This window comes from Bacillus rossius, chromosome 1, assembly GCF_032445375.1.
Source record: "Bacillus rossius redtenbacheri isolate Brsri chromosome 1, Brsri_v3, whole genome shotgun sequence".
NCBI classification, from domain to species: Eukaryota; Metazoa; Arthropoda; class Insecta; order Phasmatodea; family Bacillidae; genus Bacillus; species Bacillus rossius.
In genome coordinates, this window is record NC_086330.1 from 20,360,573 (window position 1) to 20,380,777 (window position 20,205).

The following is a 20,205-nucleotide window of genomic DNA, read 5'->3' on the forward strand; positions in this document are numbered from 1 at the left end:
ACAGGCTGTGACGAAGGGTCGCGGTGTTGGTGTGGAGACATCGCAGTAGATCTCTGTTGGGGAGTCTGGCAAGCATATTTTCTGCAGCTGCAGGCCAGAATCTAGTTGTAGAAACCTTTGTAGTTCTTCATCCTCAGCCTGTGAGGCCACAAGGGCTTGGTAATCAAGGGTTGCAGCGACAGCATCCACTCTAGACAGGGCATCGGCAACGATGTTATGGGACCCCGTGTTATGCCTAATGTCTGTGGTGAACTGGCTAATAAAATCAAGATGTCGGGATCTCCGAGGTGAGCACTTGTCGGGGTTTTGCTGGAAGGCATAAACGAGAGGCTTGTGGTCGGTAAAAACAGAGAAATGTCTGCCTTCGACCATATGGCGAAATTGATGGATCCCTAAATAAATAGCTAGTAGCTCCCGATCATAGGCACCATATTTTTGCTGAGCAGGGTTGAATTTCTTGGAGAAGAATGCTAACAGCTGCCAGGATCCTTGTACAAACTGTTGGAGAACTGCTCCCATTGCAAAATCAGAAGCATCTGCCATTATTGCTAAGGGTGCGGACGAACTTGGATGGGCGAGCAAGGTGGCTTCAGCAAGGCTAGTTTTGCACTTCTCAAAGGCACTGTCGCTGTCAGGTGTCCATGTTAACAGGGCTTTGCCTTTCACATCACCCTTTAGAAGTTCGTGAAGGGGAGCCTGCAACTGGGCAGCCTTAAGAATGAAGCGCCTGTAGCAGTTTAGCATTCCTGTAAACTGGTGTAGCTGCTTCCTTCGCCGTAACTGGTTTTTTGTAGTGGAGTATAGCATCAACCTTCTCTGGGACGGGTGTGGTCCCATATGCTGAGATATTATGTCCTAATAATGTCACTTGTGGTTTGCCAAATATGCACTTGGATGGGTTAATAAGTAGCCCATACTGAGCAAGGCGTCGGAAGAGTTCCTCGAGGTGCTGTCTATGTTCTACCTCATTGATGGAAGCTACCAAAATATCATCAAGGTAAGACACGCAAAATTCAAGTCCTCTGAGAACTTCGTCTATGAACCTCTGAAAAGTCTGAGCAGCATTACAAAGGCCGAAAGACATAAATGGGAATTCATAAAGTCCAAACGGAGTTTTAATTGCAGTTTTTGAAATATAAGCTGGTGCAACTGGGATTTGACTGTAGGCTCTCACAAGGTCAATAGTTGAAAATATTGTTTTTCCGCAAAGAGTGTGGGAGAAGTCTTGTATGTGGGGAATTGGATATCTGTCTGGAATTGTGCGTGCATTGAGCAACCGATAGTCCCCACATGGCCTCCATTAATCCCCTTTTTTGGGTACCATGTGCAGAGGTGAAGACCAGGAGCTGTCAGAAGGGCGAGCAGTGCCAAGTTTGAGCATTGATTCAAACTCCTTCTTTGCAATCGTGAGTTTGTCCGGTGCCAAACGATGTGGTTTGCTGAACACAGGCTGCCCAGCTGTAGTGCGTATATGGTGAACTGCAAAATGTTGGACAAGATGTGGTGTACCAGATGGGCGGGTAAGACATACATACTTTTGGAGGAGTTCGAGGTAGTGAGATGATTGAGGCAGAGTCCTGACACTACTGATGTCACTTGTAGCCTTATGGCAGACAGAGACAAGAGATGTGGTACTGTCTACTAGGTGCTGATTCCGAATGTCTACCAACAGGCCGTAATGGTGGAGGAAATCAGCACCGATGATTGGTTTGGTAACATCGGCCACCACAAAACACCAGACAAAATCATTCCTGAGTCCTAAGTTTAAAGTTAGGGTGAGGAAGCCATAAGTCGAAATATTTGAGCCATTGGCTGCGAACAAGACATAATTAAACTTAGGCCGCCTTCCAGGCAGTCTAGCGCAAGGAAACACACAAATGTCAGCACCCGTGTCAACCAAAAACTGTACCTTTGTGCCCTTGTCCGAGATGAAGAGGCGGCTGCCTGAAGTCGGGGTTGGATCGCTGGCCACCATCAGCGAGTCCCCTGCATGTTTCCCGAGCTGTATTCGCAGGGCTGAACACACTTTCGCGCCCCATCGCCAAAGCAACGATGGTACCAGCAGATCCCCTGCAAGCTCCTGCTGCGGGAACGTTGCTGGTGTGATGCAGATGGGGAGCGGTCGCGGCAACTGTTGTGCTGGCCAAGACGAGTAGGGGATGCTACAGCTGCGATCTCCTGTCGCAGTGTCGTGGCCATCTCTCCTATTTTGGCAGTCATGAGGATTGACATTTTCTCGAACATGGATTCCAATGAGGCTGCTTCTGCCATCTGTGGTCTCGGATTTCTTTCCGCGATGGCATCTGCAAGCTCGGCTAATGAGTCTAACGAAGAATTTGTCTGTGTCGCCAAGATCACTTGTGTTGATGGTGGTAAACGACCCAGCCACAATGACTTCAGAAGGTCATCTGGAACAACTGTTCCTGCCAAACTGCGGAGGTGCCATAGAAACTGCAAAGGCCTTCAGTCACCGACTTCCTCGTGTTCCAGTAGTTTTTTCGTCTTCCGTTCCTCTGACGTACGTAACCTCTTTATAAGTTCTGATTTCAGTCGGCCATACTTGTCCTCAGTCGGGGGATGGACAAGTATATCGCGCACTTCGATCGCGTATTTACTGTCCAAATGACCTGCCACATAGTTGAATTTGGTTTCGTCGGATTTGACACCTGCTAGGGCAAAATGTTTTTCCACTTGAACGAACCACATTTCCGGGTCTGGAGCCCAGAAGGGTGGAATGCGTACTGCAACACGCTCGATGGAGACGGTTGATGATGGGGGTTCAGCCATAACTAAGGAAGTGTTATAGAGTGATAATGACACTAAAAAAAACGAGGTGCGATTATGTACTGGAGCTCGATGCTACTGCCTGGACTGTGTCGCCGAACACCAACATGACTCCTACTTGCATATCACAACGAGTCTCGGAAGTCCGAAGTATGTGCTGGAAGTGTCACAGAACTCGTTCATTTCCTCTACTTCCGCGGCATTGCGGATGTCGAGCGGCGCGGGTGATGTGCGGCAAGGATGACATGCGGCGCGGACGACACGCGACGTGGATGACTTGCGGCGTGGGTGATGTGCGACGCGGATGACGTGACACGCGGACGACTTGCGGCGCGGGTGATGTACGACGTGGATGATGTGCGTCGCGGATGATGTGCGTCGCGGGTGACGTGCAACGCGGATGACGTGCAACGCGGATGACGTGCAACGCGGATGACGGACGGCGCGAGCGACGTGTCTTGCGGGCGACGTGCGACGCGCGTAACATGCGATGCGACAGGTCGTTTATATTACGCAAAACATGATTATCGCGTGACACTTAATTCGGAACGCATACTAGCCTTGCCCCTATCACGTCGGGGTCACCACTGTAGCCGCGAGGCTACTGATTATTCGGGAGGGGCAGGTAGGCCATGCTAGAATAAACAGATAGGTCTACTGTTGCACACTATTTATTTGCGCCGTAAAGTGCGCTTGCAAATTTACATCTGTGTACAGTGCACAACAGCCTACTCGTCTAAGAGAGGAACTGTCTCTCCTTTCCTCCTCGCCAGCCTGCTAGCCCGCGCGGAGGAGGGGTGATAATTCCCTTGGCATCCGGGCTAACGGGACTCCTGGAGGGTGCGCTGCATTCTGGCCCAGGGGTGTACAAACACCGACGGGACAGCCGGTGCTGACCAAGACTGGTAGAGAAGGAGGTTGGCCCGAGAGGGCCGGTTTGAGTAACGGTACTTCCAAGGGCTGCTCGTGACGTCACTGCGGCGCAGGAACCGGCCAGCTGAGCTCTCAGCTAAGGGCAAAACCTACATCTTTCACTCGTTTTCACGCCGATACAGCTACTGTGTTGGAACATATATCAAACAGTTTCTTTATATCTCACACAGTTATGTGGCTGTCACAATTTGGAGAGGAAAAATAAATAACTTTGTTACGAGTATATATACATAATAACAGTTTCATGCGCATCGTGTTTCATGCTCGTGCAAGCGATTCGTCGGACAAATTATAATAATACCTACTCGTATTTGTTTTTTTGTTTGCAAGGTAATTATATTATATTATAATTATACTATGTATGTTTGAAACTTATTTTAAGGATACTCCTAAAGTGACTAAGTGAGCATTTCTGAAGACAGTCATACAAATACCAATAATCTAATAATTTACTATATTGTAGACTAAGACGTTCATTTTTAAGTAGTGTAGAAACTACACGCTGTGTTTATTACCAATTCGGCCTTACTGATATGAACACGAGACGGGAGTCCATAAATTGACTAGAAAAAGAAATAACCCATGGCTCGAAAAATGCGCATACCATTGTATATTGCTCATATGCATGCAGTTATAACATTTTGTCACTCAAACAAGCACATTGACGAATATTAATATATCAGTTACCTTAATTTCTGGTTTTCTGAACAAGCTGTGCAAGCTTCTTCTGCCTTTTCTTTTCCGTGCTTGCAATTTTTGCTTGACGATTTAAATGCCGAAGTCTAATAAAAGTTCTGGTTCTTGCAAACTTCATTAAAACTTTTTTGTTAACATCTGGAAAATGTTCTACTAGTTTCACGAAAAAGTTTCGCACAATACCTTTTCCGTTCTGTAATCCTAACCCGTGATGTGTTTTAAATATTTCTTCAGCATGCTGTACAGTTTTCACAAATTTTGATGACGGGACAGTCAATTTTCCGCGACTCAGTATTTCTATCCATCCATCTATAAAAATCAAAACACACAATCCTACAGTAAACAGAGAATAAAATAAAATGAATCATAGCAACAAATAAAATTATGATAATTACCTTTGTTTTCTGTTTCTTCAATACTTTTTAGATTAGCGTCCTCGCTTGCATGAATCAAATATCCAGCTACATATCTTAATGCTTCATTCTCTTCCCATGACGTAGTCAAGGGCGTGAACAAATCATCTTGAACCGCCTCGTTTTCTTCGTTCTTGTTTTCTGGAATGTTTAAATTCAATTCGGTGAACATCTGGCTGGTCAGATATGGTTTTTGCTTCAAACTATCGTCTTCAACACATGCGCCTTGTGGCAGAGGAAGTTCAGATCCTAGTAACATTTGTCTGAACCTGTACTTGAAATATGTTGGTGTAGGGTTATCGTAAGTACCGCCGATGCTTCTGAGGCGCGAAAAAAAACTTTCAAGTAAGTCCTGGTTTAAGCGACAAGTTATGATGTATTTCAGTGAGTTATTTTTCTGAAGATAATTGTGTAGACCAATTACAGATCGCACAGAAATTAATAAACCTTTCTGAAATGGCATCAATGTTTTGTGACCTACGATTCTCATGTTAAGAACCATCGCCTCCATTTCTGTAATTATTGACAATTGTTCTTCAATTCGAAAACCAAAAGCACTGTGCCACGGCTTACATTTATCGTGAATAAATCTTGAATTCATAACATCAAAAAACTTGTCAACTAATTCAAAGAAGTTACAGATTTCTGGATGTTCAGGATATTTCAAGGAAATCCGTGTCGCTGTGTGATGCGAAAACAGCTGAACAGCAAATTTTACTTTCTGGCGAGTGTTCCCTTTTAGCTGAATATGAAGAGGAGTAAGTTTTGGAGACAATTTCAATTCTGTGTTTTCAATTATGGCTTGCACATGATCTTTCCTAATAACTGTTCCACAAGGGAGCTGTATTCCATAATCCAAAAAATTATTTCTCAACAACTTAATGGCATGTGGCATGTCTGCAAAAACCAACACAGGGTGGCTACTATGGGGATTTTCAAACGTTGTACTAGCTGGTGTTATATTTAGTTCTTTCCACAAGCCTATATTACTTCCGCCCATGTCACTGACCATCGCAACGACACAAAATGACCGTTCCTCGAGCGCTCTTATAACATCGAAAAGAAGATCTTTTGTTATCTTTCTATCGAAGTCGTAAAATATTGGCTGTTTCCACTTTGAAGCTAGTCCTCGAGCCATTATTACTTGTGCGTTTATATTTGGCCCAAGTATTCTATCGTCACTTTGGTCGTAACATAATCTTGAATCTACACTCATCTCGTCAAATGACAGAATTGTTATGCGCTCTGTTTCAGTCATGATTTTAGTCGTAGCTTCAAGGACTGCTAACACTTCAGTTTGAATTCCTGGCATACATTTTAAATTCCTGGTCCATTTTCGAAGAGTTGACAATCCCGGAAGTGGCAAGCCTACTTTATTTTTCATGTAAAGATAGGCTTTCCGAGAAATTGATCTTAGAGTAATTGCTGCTGCTATGTCTTCTTTTCCCCAGCAGCATTTCTTTTTGGTTATGAATCTTTCAATTTGTTTTGGCGTGAAAACATTTTTCAAAATATTCCGCAATTCAGTTTTAACTAATTTTGGACATCGCTTATGCAGAATTTTAATTTTCAATAACTGTTGTTTCAACATTTTGTTTTCCATTTCCAAGCGCTTTTCAGATTCTCGCCTCCGTATTATTTCATTTTCCAGGTCAGATACTTTCATTTTTAATATCATTATTTCATTTTCCATGGCTTGCATTTTCGCTGACAAATAAGCCTCTGAGTTCACATCGTCTTCTGCAACTAACTGACAATTCGGAGTTTTTTGTTCATCATGTACAGTGTTACAATGCACCGAATCGTCCGATTTTCGTGCCTTTACAGATTTGTGTAATTCTTCCACAAGCTTCCTCTTCACGCTTCGCGAACGAAGACGTTTTCCTCTATAGTCTGAAGTGCATTCAGTTTTATTAGGTATGTTTGCATGTGGCACAGAACATTTTTTCAAGACTTTTCTTCTCTTCTGACCGGTCAGTTCCGCTTGTAAGTCTCTTTCAAAGTCCTCGGAAACGAAGTGATCCGAACAAATGCTAACATTCCTCGGATTGAACTTGTCTTTTCTCTTGCAAGCTAACACCCACTTTATTGAAATGTCTGGATCTTCAGGAAATCTATAAAAACATAACGCACTGTCACCACGACCTGAAACGTTTCTGCAGGTCGCAACTGCACAAGCGGGCATTTTTATTACACAGTCACATCCACGACGAAGCACGAAAAAAATCCACTACGGCGTGCGACTACTGATCGCAGCAACAAAAAACTCGCAGCTCTCCCGTTTGTGCGGTTGTAATACCATTAAACTCCGAAACATAAGTAGGATAAGGAAACTACTATAAATAAATATAATTTTAAACCACTCCGATCTAACTACGAACTCATGCCGAAGTAAGGCGGGTAAAAATCGCGGTCTGGAACTGGCAATGCGTGGCAGTCAGCCCTAGACTCGGAGAGGGATGCGCCGCGGTGACGTCACGCGCGACCCTCCGGGGTACCGTTACTCAAAACAGGCAAGACGGCCCAACCTTCTTCTCTACCAGTCTTGGGTGCTGACAGCCGCATGGTTTGCGTAGTGCGGTAGACGTCTTCACGATGTACCGCCACAGTGGACATAAAAAAAAATTGTGTTTTTCAGCACTCTTAATGTTCCTTAAAGTTTCAGCAAAACGACTTTTTTGGATTTCGTACTAGATTAAGGAATATTCGATTGTCGCTGACTGAACCAAACGAAGGTTTAACTTGCGAAACATACACGTTCACGTTTATGAGCAGGAAAAAAAATTAATGTTCATTAAGAATTTCACAATTAGGGTAATCTAGAACAACTAATATATGTATATATTTCAGAAAATTTTCCTCTTAGACGTCATTTCTCTAGAAATGTACCAAATTATTGTTTCACCATCCTTTAGAACGTCTGGCTGATGTTCTTCAGACCCCCGCCTACTCTGGTACACATGCAGTGTGCAGAGCTCTAGAAAATTTTTTGTTGTCTGTAAAGTCGGTTTACGGACGATAGTTTAACGTGACATAACAAAACATTGATGAAATGATTGCATACTTTCGTGAATAAAATTGAATCATTTGTTTAATAATAAAAGAATAAATACTTTAAATTATACTAGTAATCAGATTTTTAATTGCAAGAATAATTAACCTTTATTGCCGAAATTGTTGTTGTAATAAGCAATGAAAACAACATCAACTTTTCACTTCATTTTATAAACAGTCGACGAAACAGTTCACGTGTAGATGACTTGTAATTAATTTTAAAAACTGGCATTTAGCTATAAAGTTTAAATATAATTAAAAACAAGTTTTCATATAAATAAACTGTAATCAAATATCTATCATCAATGATATGAATCACCATAATTTTTTAGTCAATTGTAATTACCTATTATTACTGCACTCGCTGACAGATGCTACTTTTTTTTAATAATAGAAGAATAAATACATGAAATTATACTAGTAATCAGATTTTATAAAATGCAAGAATTATTTACCTTTATTGCCGAAATTGTTGTTGTGATAAGCAATAAAAACCACATTAATTTTTCGTCTAAATAACATTATCAACAAGTTTTCATATAAATAAACTGTAGTCAAATATCTAACATAACCTATTATTACTGCACTCGCCGACAGATGCTACTTTTTTTTTAATAATAAAAGAATGAATACTTGAAATTATACTAGTAATCTAATTTTTAAAATGCAAGAATAATTAATTAACCTTTATTGCCGAAATTGTTGTAATAAACAATGAAAACAACAGATTAAAATTCGTCGAGAATATTTTATGTTTTCATGTATTCCAGTGCTCAAAATGATATGCAATTGTGGCCCCGGGCATGAAATTTGATTTATAATTCATTAATAATAACGCCCCTCGCGATAAACAAAGGAAAATATGTGTTTACGAGTGCCTAGTTTCCGCGCCAGCTGATAGCAGGATTCGTTCGGTTCGCGTCCATCACCGTAAATAGCAGCACCTTAAGGGAATAGTATTATTTCGTTTTTAAAATACTATTTTATAACAAATACGCATCTCAAAATACACCAAAGTTATTTATAATGTGTTACAATATTTTTTAAAACATTGTGCAAAAGATCACGGGTGTAATTTTAATTATTATGTGTAACTGTAAAAAAACCATTGTTCGTTAAAAACATATTTGAATATTCAACATTACTTTTAAATAACCGTACCGAATGTACTGAAAATCGGTGGATCGTTAAATGACATAATATTTATAATTCAAACAACGAAAAAAGATTGACAAGTTAAATCGATGGTTGTTCCAATCGAGTGGAAGAGAGATGCCATGCATGGGTACATTGAGCATAACAGGACACATCCGTAGTGGGACAATGTGCGTTACGGGACACTTTTTCTTGCGGGTTCATAGATTTATTAGACGTCACGTCAAAAATAATATAAATTTATTTTAATTGTTGTTTAGTTTTAAAGTATTTATAATGTAACTGACCTGACCTAACAAACCGGGCAAAGGATGAACAGTAGGAACTCACGTAATTTATTTTTTATTTAATATTTGCGCAACAATATCCAAATAACAAATAAAACATTAAGATTTGAAACGTTAAAAACTCACCTAAGTTAGAGGCGGGTACAATTCCTTTGCCAACTTGTAAACAAGAAACAATCGTGAATGCCGCATGAATGCACAGGTATTGTGATGAAAATTAAAAAATTCGATATCGCCTAAAGTATTTGGAATATCTTATTTCCGCTGGGTTTAATGAAAATAAGAAGTTAAAGAGCATAGAATAAAAGTATTTACGGATTTTTAATTTTTTTTTTTTAAGAAATACCGCCCAGCTACATATTTACCCTGATTTGTATTCATATTCGTAATCAGCACGCATTTTCAATTAAATCCGATGTTTAATATATAACAATATTATTAACGCGTTTAATTCGGTGATAAAACTTGTAAACATGGCCTATTTTTCTAATTTGTACCGCTTCGAGATGCCTAATTTGGACCGGTTCAATTGAGGAAACATTGTATTGGAAAAAATAATTGTTATTTTGAAACAACTCTGCTACGATATATACAGCATGATTTTAGTTTACTTTCGAAGAAAATATACTCATAAGTATAAATGAGTTCCTTTCATGGATTGAAACTTGACACTTAGTATAAATAACTTAAATGCTTATAACCCAAAAATTTCCTCGTTACAAACCAATATTTTTATTCGCTACAGTCGGTACATAATCACAACCTCATTAGCAAATTTAACAATGAATCACCAATCAGCAGTTATAGTTTGTATAAATTAATATTTAATAATCTACCTAAAGATAGTTAAAATGAATCGATGATATTATAACCTAGGAATAGACAGTTTACTGGATTTTTTAATTTAATGTTTTTACATTCTTTATCCATATTTTGAAAGTTTAAGGTATCATTTTTTTTATAATGGTATAGCGCGGAAAAAATGGGAAATTAACCCAGCATGGCAGTTTCGACATATCTTAATGAAGATTACGTTCTCAATTATAATGAATTTTTTGACTTGCTAGAAAAATTTGCGAAGCTAATGGTTTTGATGATACGAGAATTTACAATGTAGATGAAAGTGGATTCTGTACTGTGCAAAGGAAATTACAAAAAAAAATATTGGACATAATAAGAAAAATAGCAAAATGGTGTACATACTTTCAAGTTGATCCATTGTATGAAATGTAAATCACATGTACATTCAAAGTGTTGGCGTCAATAAGGGAGTGAATAAGTAATTTTTGTGGACCATGTAAAGACAAAAAATAATTTACTGCATTGTAGAATCTTCAAAAGACTTTCAGAATATAATCTAAAAGTATTTCGTAAATAATGTGAAGATAAATGATTATGGTATAGCAATATCTCTGAATGACATTAAAATATTATTTGAAAAAAGTTTTATGAAATGTTTGAGGAATAAAAACAATTTTTTTCGTTATAATATGCCTTAAAGTAATAAATAATATGATTGTCGAAGTGGTCTAATTTGTGAGACCGGCAGTTTAATTTAGGAAATCCGTATCTAAATTGAACTATTTGCAGGGTTTTAAAAATTATTTTTTCCGCAAAATGTTGGTATTAAAATTTTTAACTCTTACTTTGTATAATGTTGTAGAATGTATACTGTATAATAAACGTGAATAGTTTTTATGAAAACGTGTGTTTAATTACACATAATTACAACATTTTGAAAACTGGTCCAATAGGAGATTGTCCTAATCAATGATGCTGTAATATATGTTTGAAAATAAGTAAATTGCAATTTTTAAAATATGAATGGATATTTTAAAAATTACTTTTGATAGATGTTGTAGTTAATAAATATGTTTTCTTTGCAGATCCTGAATTCGGCGTACAGCTATTACAACATTTTGAACACCCTTAAAGGACACTATTAAGAGCATCCAAAATGCACTCTTTTGTTATATTTATTATGCAAGATAATAATACACTCTCTGTATTTATATTTACTTAATGTAAAAACTAAAAATTTTGAATATTTGAAACAAAGGAAAAAAAAAAAGGCGAGGGAATCTTTCAGTAGGCCTACTCTTCAGTCATGTGAAAACATCTAACCTCGGTAGCGAGCTAATTCATGTGTTCTCATGTTGAAAATACATTTATAATACGAAATTTGGACACGAAATTTAACGTATAATTCTAAAAAATTATATTATTAATAATTTAAAATAATTTTCCTGGTGCCCGCCCATCAGCGGTGCACATACATATCATGGTGGCCGGGGCTATACCTTGTGCGTGCCCATCATCGTCTATGAAACTATACTGGAATACATTATGAGAACTTGAATAGTCATATGAAGATAAAATATCCAATTTAAAAATACGTTTAATTTATTAGCCAGGTAAATTTTGTTAGACAAGCATGGTGCAAAGGTTTTTAAATTTTTTTTTTTGGTCCTCTAAATCATTACGAACACGGCGGTATATTTTAATTAGTTTTCAAACAAAAAGTTGCAGACTAATAGATACATTAAACAATTAATCCAAAATATTTTAGAACACATATTATATTGTCGCGGGTTGAAATTTTGCAGGGTTGTTGAAATCAAATTTAGGGACTTTACTGACGGGACTCTGGGCTGGCTGCTCTGTTCACTCGTCAGCGCAAGTGGCGTGACCATGTAATTGGGGCACGGGGCCGGCGCGGCGCGCTGCGGGCTTGCAGAATTTTGTTTGTTTGTTTGGCCGCGCGCTGGCGCAGCCACGGGCCGCAGTTACTGGGGCGCGCTGTCGTAACAAGCCGCGCGGTGTGGCCTGCACATCGGGGTAGAGGGGGGGTAGTCTTCCCAGATGTTCTAGTTAGTTGTTTAGTAAATTTGACTTCAATAACGAGCTTTTGTTATGGTAGGCGCGGCAGGGCGCGCGAATTTAAGCGCAAGTGAGTGGTGACTCGGGGCTCACTCAGGCGGAGGCTATGCGTCTCACCTGTGGTCACGAGTTGTTAGTTCGTTCGTGATGTAGGAATTCAAGCTTTCGGGCGGAAGCTATGGTCGACGCCAGAGGCCACGAGTCGTTTAATTTAAGTTAGGTCATAATGTAGTCGTCAAGCTTTCGGGCGGAGGCTATGGCCCTCGTCAGGGGTCACGCGTCATAGTTTTTAAAATGTAATGTTCGTTCGGGATTTCAAGGGCAGGAGAGGCCCCTACGTTATTTTTTTAAAGTAATCGATCAAGAAAGGCTTTTCGGAAAATGTGAGTATGGACTTATCTTTGTTTTAATTTTAAGTATTAATTATGATTTGAGGTATTCGGAAGGACTAGGGAAGTGTTTAGTGAAGTTCTCTCATTCTCTCTCTTGTAAGGTCGTTCAATCGTTAAGGAAGTAAAGAGATTATTGTTTTAAATTGTAATCCTGCTATTTAAATGTTCTTTAAAATGATGTTGAGTATTTGACTTTAAGAATAAAATAATTTTAATTAAGTATTATGTTATTTTGCAAAATCTCCTTAGTTCAGCTCTCACCAGACATCCTGTACGGGATGACGAACCTATGATCCTAGGTACAGTAAAGTATTTTATGAAGTTAAGACTAGTTGATGCCAAGCGAGTTGTTTCTATGTAAAGAGCTACGATTCTCTCCCCCCTCTGAAGGTGCACGTGACAGAAATGGTGGAGGCGCCGGGTAGGTTCTATTTCTGGAGAGAGAGAGAGGTAGATTTTTATGTTTATTATTAAATTAGTTTCAGCTTCTGATAGCAGGTTATTAAGAGTTTACTTGAGGAGAGGATTACGGAATTTTAGTCTATAGTGGAGGAAGTCTTTGAGATTTTTTTTTTGACGTAACAGATGTTTATTTGAGGATACTTGTAAGGATAAAGTTTATAGTGATAAGTTGTTTTAAGTCGTTGAATTTATTGTAGATTTATATCGGGGATTATTACGTGAGGAGAATACGTTATAAGTTAAATGCTTATTAGAGATAATGCAAGTGGTTTAATTTAATTGAAGTTCATTTTAAGATTGTAGGTTAAGAGAATTATAATTTAAAATAAAAATTTTTTGTCGTAAATAGGAATTATTTTCAAGTGAAGTTTGTTTTGTTGTCGTGCGCGTAGGAGACGAGACGTACGAATTAAATCAGTCGAGGGAAGGATAAACGTTAGAAAGGAATTAAAGAGAAAACGAGAGTTTATGTAAAAGAGAGTTATAGAATTTATAGTGATGTTTTGTTTTAATTAGAAAAATGTTGAGAGTTGTTTCAGAACGACACGTCAGTGGACGTGGCAGAATGAACACGTGACGGGGAGGTGCTGAGACCTAGCGGAGAACGGAGGAACCGCAAGCGAGGGTTGGCGCACCTGATGGAATTCGGTGACGTCACGGGCTCATACGGAGACGTGGAAGGCCGTGACCTTGTTTTGATCAGCTGTACGGTAACTTAGCGATAAGAAAATAGACTATTGGTTAAATAAATTTAAATTTAAGTGTGTTTTAGAAGAAGAGGAACTTTCAGTATGTAAGTAATTTATTTTAAGAAGTGTATGATGTATAGGCTAGAAGTGTTTCGTTGTAAGTTGTTTATGTTTTTGTTAGTTAAATTCTACCTCGGTTTTAAAAATATTTTTTTTGGGATTTGTAAACATTATTAAGGAGGTACACTATAAAATCGATAAGCATTGAGAAAACTGGGAAGGCTAGATTTTGTGTGTAGAGGGAATTTACTCCAAAAGAACAGAGAGACAAAATTCATGTTTTCATTAGGGCGAGGGACCCTAAGGTGAGGCGTTGTGTCCCTGGGAAGAAAGGGAATTGTAGCGCAGACCATAGGAGATGGGCTGACTACGGAATTAAGGGTCAGGAGAATCCTGAGAGTTGTGAGTAGTTTGGGGCAGGAGTTCCCCATGGTAGAACCGAAGTGGCTATCCTGTATGGGATAGGGTACCATTTCAATGAAGTTTGTTGGTGGGGTTAGAGCCCCCTGTGTAGTGGGCCTATAGCAGATAGGCACTACAGTGAAATTTTTGGTTATTTTGTGAGGTAAATTCCCTGGAGGTTAAGTAAGATTGGATTCAGTTAGGAAGGAGGGAAATGAGAAACATTGCTGTAGAGAGTTAGTGTACTTGCCTAATGTGAAATTGAATTTTACTAAATTAATTTAGGAGAAAGTTTTGTTCGGTAAATAAATAATAATGGAAGATAGCTAGATAATTAATTAATTTTTTTTGAGTAAGGTGTTTTAAGTAATGAAATAAAATAAGGTGAAGTAATTTATTTGAATAATTGGGGAGGAGTTTCTTTAAGAGTTTAGATAATTGTTTTTGAATTTATTGAGATATTCAACCAGTGAAGTTTGAGTATGAGAGATACAGTGAGATTTTAAGGAAATCGGTTGTTTTTAATTAGGACAAATGAGATTTTATGATTAAGAGTCAGTAAGCATAGTTAAAATTTACGACATGATATTTGTTGACCGTTTACAGTTATTAAGGAGAAAACAGAGTAATCTATTTATTTTTATTTTAATGGTTTGAAGATAAGATTATGAATTTTTTTTGGAAGTTTCTTTGGCATGTTGGAATAATTTTTTTTGATTTTTAGAATTTACAGAGAAAATTTAATTGATTTACATTAGTTTGGAAGTATGGAGGTTTAGTGTTCGATTAGCCCTAACTTGATGGTCGGATCCCAAAAGAATGCCGTAAAACCGATAGCCAATTGAGAGGAATGCGGTAGGCGCTTGTGTAGAGAGGGGTTGTGGGAAAACTCCTTGGGACTGATGGCAGATCAGGGGCCCTAAATAGTGTGTGATGCTGTAAAACCAGTGCAGGGAAAGCCTGGTATGCTTAAATTTTTGGGCACAGGTTAGGTAAACCTGGGGTTCCATGGGATTTAGTCATGTTAGCTGCTGTGAGACATTAAGATTTCCAGGCTCCATAGTAAATTCAATGTAAATTTTTGTTTTCTTAAAATAATAAATTTGTTTTTAATTTATTTGAGATATTTGATTTGGAACAGTGAATACAGACCCCGAGGAATAAGAGTTGTCATGCTGTGAGAGGAGAAGGTGGTAGGCCTAAAAGGGTACAGGCACCACAGAGGTTATTTGTATTGCATAATTTAAATATAAGGAAACTTGAGAATTTGAAATTTTGTTGTTGGTTTGTACACCCATAAGAAGAGTATAGGCAGAATTTTTATTGTTATGAGATGTCTAATTTAATTGAAAAGAAGAAAGTTTAAAGATGCAAGGTAACATTATTATTGTAATAATTGAAAGAGATTAAGAGGTAGAGAGAAATAGGCAGTTTTTGTTTGTAAGTACTAAAGTTTACATATAGAAATTTAGTAACTAAGAATGAATAATAAGTTAAGTCTAGTGTAAAAGTTTTTTTTAAGTTTGTTAAGTTAAGAGTCACAAGTAAATTTTTTTTTAGAGAGAATGTCTTTGATAGGAAGTATTAGAAACTTATGGGAATTTTAGGGTAACATAAATAATGTAGGTAATGAATAATAAATAGATGGTAGGTCTTAAGTTAGGATTAACATTTGAAGCAGAATTTAATTAAGAAGAAGGAAAATAAATAGGCCTAATGAAAAGAACAAAATAGGATTTTATGGTAAAGCATTTTTTTTAAGTAATAAACAATGAATAATAATGTTGTTTCAGGGTAATGTGTACTAATAATACAATTTTTTTTTTAGGACCAAAGAACAGGAATTATGTAATTTAAATTAACATGTATTTTTGAAACTGTTACAGATTCCTTAAGATGAGCTGAGCAGCAGTCCAGTTTACAAGATGACAAGAGTTCGAGAGACAAGATACAAGATCACTGAAACAAGAGCCAAGACTGAAGATTCAAGAGAAGAGAAAGCTGGCAGCCATGGACTTACAAGTGGAGATTAATAAGGTCATGTAAAGTTTTATTTTTATTATGGAAGACAGTAACTGGAGTTTTTTTTTGTTATAAACATTATTTACAGAACTTTTTAGGTTATAGTAATGTAATGGAACTAGTGAGTTGTGGTAGCTGTCAAAAAGAACTAATACCTTAAGTTTAATTTTTAAAGTTAATTTTCTTAATTTACAGAGGGATTAGTAGTTTTTTTTAAAACCTTATTTAGGTTGGAATTTAAATACAATAGCTTATTATAAATGTGTACGAACAGTTCAAGTTCACAGTACTGATAGGTAGGTCAGATGATCTTATTGATTTTGATGATTTGTTGTTTTGAGTTGATTTTTAAGTGTTGTGAATTAGACAATGAAATAGTTCTGAAAACTTAAATTATTTCAAGCTAAGAAATAGTAAAGTTAATTGTAACTCAAAGGACACCAGAATTTAATTTTTTTTTGAATTAGTAATGTTTGAAAATTTTATACTTTACAAGAAAGGTTATAAACAAACAGATCGGATGGAACAAGGATGCAGTAAATCACAATTTCATTTAGAATTATTGATTAGCTTTTGAGGTTATGAAGTAAAAGTAATTATAGTTTAAAAGTTTGAATAAAAAAAAATGTTTTTTTTTATTTGTTTCAAATAGAAAGTTTAAAAGTTAATTAGTCATGATCTAGGTGGGTGATGGGGTGGGAATTGGCCACTCTTTTTCCCTATAACCTCCCTAACATGGCCTTCTATTACATCTAACAGAAAAAAAAAAGAAGAAAAAGAAGACTTATTATTAGTTAGAATGTTTTTTTATGAAGATACCTGATGAACTTTTTTTTTATTGTTGGGAAGAATAGTAGCAAGATTAATCAGATGTTTTACTCAGAAGAAGAAGAAGAAGAAGATAAAGCAGTTTTATGACTCGACAAGCCAGAGATTGGTGTTTCCCCTCTGCGCTTCTATTGACTACGTTGTTTACTCTCATGGGATAGCTGGTTCGGCACCATGGAGAGAGATTGGTGGGCATTGTGGTTGCCCCCAGAAGAAAAGAAGAGTAGAAGAGGTTATGGGTGGGTCATGTGAACTGACCTTCAACCCAGTTACTTCGTGGGGACTATTTGCTGTATAGAGAAGATCAAGACTCAAGAGTTAGGGAAAATTATTGGAGGTCATGTTTCCCTTCCTTAAGTTTTTCCTATCAAATTATTTGCCTGATTAGATTATGCTAAGGGTGGGATACTTTATGTTAGCAGTTGAATTAATTAATTTTATTTTTTTGTGTGTTTGCATCCTTGCCCATCGATTGCAGTTTAGTAGTTAGTTTTGTATTTGTCAGGCGTGATGGTAATGCCTGTTGATGATGTTTCAGAATTGTAATCTGTTCGTGATGAGGATGGCACAACTCCGAAGCAGATGTGGGGAGAAGTTGTGAGCTGCCCTGGAAGCCAGTCCAGTAGCTGTTGGAGTTGAGTGGTGTTTGCTGATGGCCAGCCCAGGGAGCTACTCTTCTCGACAACACTGACTTCGAGGAGTTGCACCAACCTTCACGAGATAAGAGTTTAATTAATTGAAACACTGTAAGGACACTTAATTTTTTTTGAAGAACGAAAGAAGTATGGTAATAAACGGAAACCGAAAAAAAAATAATAATAATAATTATCAAGAATTTGCACATTGTTTAACGAATACTGAGAAACTAAGAACAGTAATTTAATTTGTAAAGAGAGCTTCACTAACAGAACAATTTTTTTAGAATTGAGAACTCGAGCCTCTGAAGGTTCCTGTGAGAACAAACCAGATAAAAGTTTTACATTTAATTTTATGAATACTTGTTGTTTTAAAATAAATCTTATGCAGAATCTAGATGTATGTTCAGACAGCAAGGAACTAAGAAAATTATTATTTTTGTGAAATGAGGAATTTATAGTTATGGTTTAATGGAAAAAGACAATTTGTAATTTTGAGGTAGCTCGATGGGGCTCGAGCTCTGTGAGGGGAGGGTTATGTCGCGGGTTGAAATTTTGCAGGGTTGTTGAAATCAAATTTAGGGACTTTACTGACGGGACTCTGGGCTGGCTGCTCTGTTCACTCGTCAGCGCAAGTGGCGTGACCATGTAATTGGGGCACGGGGCCGGCGCGGCGCGCTGCGGGCTTGCAGAATTTTGTTTGTTTGTTTGGCCGCGCGCTGGCGCAGCCACGGGCCGCAGTTACTGGGGCGCGCTGTCGTAACAAGCCGCGCGGTGTGGCCTGCACATCGGGGTAGAGGGGGGGTAGTCTTCCCAGATGTTCTAGTTAGTTGTTTAGTAAATTTGACTTCAATAACGAGCTTTTGTTATGGTAGGCGCGGCAGGGCGCGCGAATTTAAGCGCAAGTGAGTGGTGACTCGGGGCTCACTCAGGCGGAGGCTATGCGTCTCACCTGTGGTCACGAGTTGTTAGTTCGTTCGTGATGTAGGAATTCAAGCTTTCGGGCGGAAGCTATGGTCGACGCCAGAGGCCACGAGTCGTTTAATTTAAGTTAGGTCATAATGTAGTCGTCAAGCTTTCGGGCGGAGGCTATGGCCCTCGTCAGGGGTCACGCGTCATAGTTTTTAAAATGTAATGTTCGTTCGGGATTTCAAGGGCAGGAGAGGCCCCTACGTTATTTTTTTAAAGTAATCGATCAAGAAAGGCTTTTCGGAAAATGTGAGTATGGACTTATCTTTGTTTTAATTTTAAGTATTAATTATGATTTGAGGTATTCGGAAGGACTAGGGAAGTGTTTAGTGAAGTTCTCTCATTCTCTCTCTTGTAAGGTCGTTCAATCGTTAAGGAAGTAAAGAGATTATTGTTTTAAATTGTAATCCTGCTATTTAAATGTTCTTTAAAATGATGTTGAGTATTTGACTTTAAGAATAAAATAATTTTAATTAAGTATTATGTTATTTTGCAAAATCTCCTTAGTTCAGCTCTCACCAGACATCCTGTACGGGATGACGAACCTATGATCCTAGGTACAGTAAAGTATTTTATGAAGTTAAGACTAGTTGATGCCAAGCGAGTTGTTTCTATGTAAAGAGCTACGATTCTCTCCCCCCTCTGAAGGTGCACGTGACAATATCACTAAGTAGCTATATGAATGTAGCTATATTAGTTCTTGATTAAATTACAGAACTATATCTGTAAATACTTCCTACAATCATACCATAATATTATTGAGATGATTAATATTTTAAGATTTAACAGTAAGAGTTTAACCACGAAATATGTTATTAACTTGGCGGCGAATACATTTAGGATAACAATTTCTTGTCTCTCTAGAGTATGATAAACATTGTGCTATCTCAACTATTCAATGTTAACTAAGGATTGTCATAATTGTATTGCGTTTTTTTTTAAGTTCGACATTATTTCTATGACTATAAATTATAAAATTAAGTACGAAAGGATAGTCTTACTATCTTAAAGTTTCATTCGATACAAAAATACGTTTGGTATGTCCCCTGATGTTTACGAAAGTGACTACCAACGGATTAATGTTGCGATACGTAGGTCCACCACCTTTGTGTCACTTTCCTGTCTATCGATTTCGGTTTCATTTTCACGAAATTACTCCTACCAAATGCCGTATACCGAGAGATAAGATGTTTACACATTAAAAAAAACTTTTCTCCTACGTGCAATTTTTACATTTTTACAACCAAACACAGGAATAGGAAATTGGAATGCGTTGCATAGTTTATATGAAGATACAATTACCTGGGAGTGTTAAGAACCGTGTGGTTTATAACAGTCGATAGCTGCGCGCGCAACCTATTTATCCCTTCCTATTCCGCTCTTGTTTAGGCCTATGAAATGTCCATAACATTAAAACAGCATATACAAAGCACGCAGAGAATTCAAAGCTGCATCCACACATAATACAGCAGTTAGAAACATTCACAATGATATTTTCCTCTTATTTTGCTTTCGAAATTTTCAGTTTTAAACGTAAGCATTTT

At 37.8% G+C, this 20,205-nt stretch overlaps 1 long non-coding RNA gene across 1 annotated transcript; it reads left to right on the plus strand.

The window, feature by feature from the left end:
* The first annotated feature begins 13,000 nt into the window (after positions 1 to 13,000).
* Positions 13,001 to 17,007, plus strand: LOC134532952 (uncharacterized). The gene is made up of 2 exons (XR_010075222.1): positions 13,001 to 13,849; positions 16,094 to 17,007. It is a non-coding gene; the product is annotated as an uncharacterized LOC134532952 (long non-coding RNA).
* The last annotated feature ends 3,198 nt before the right edge of the window (positions 17,008 to 20,205 follow it).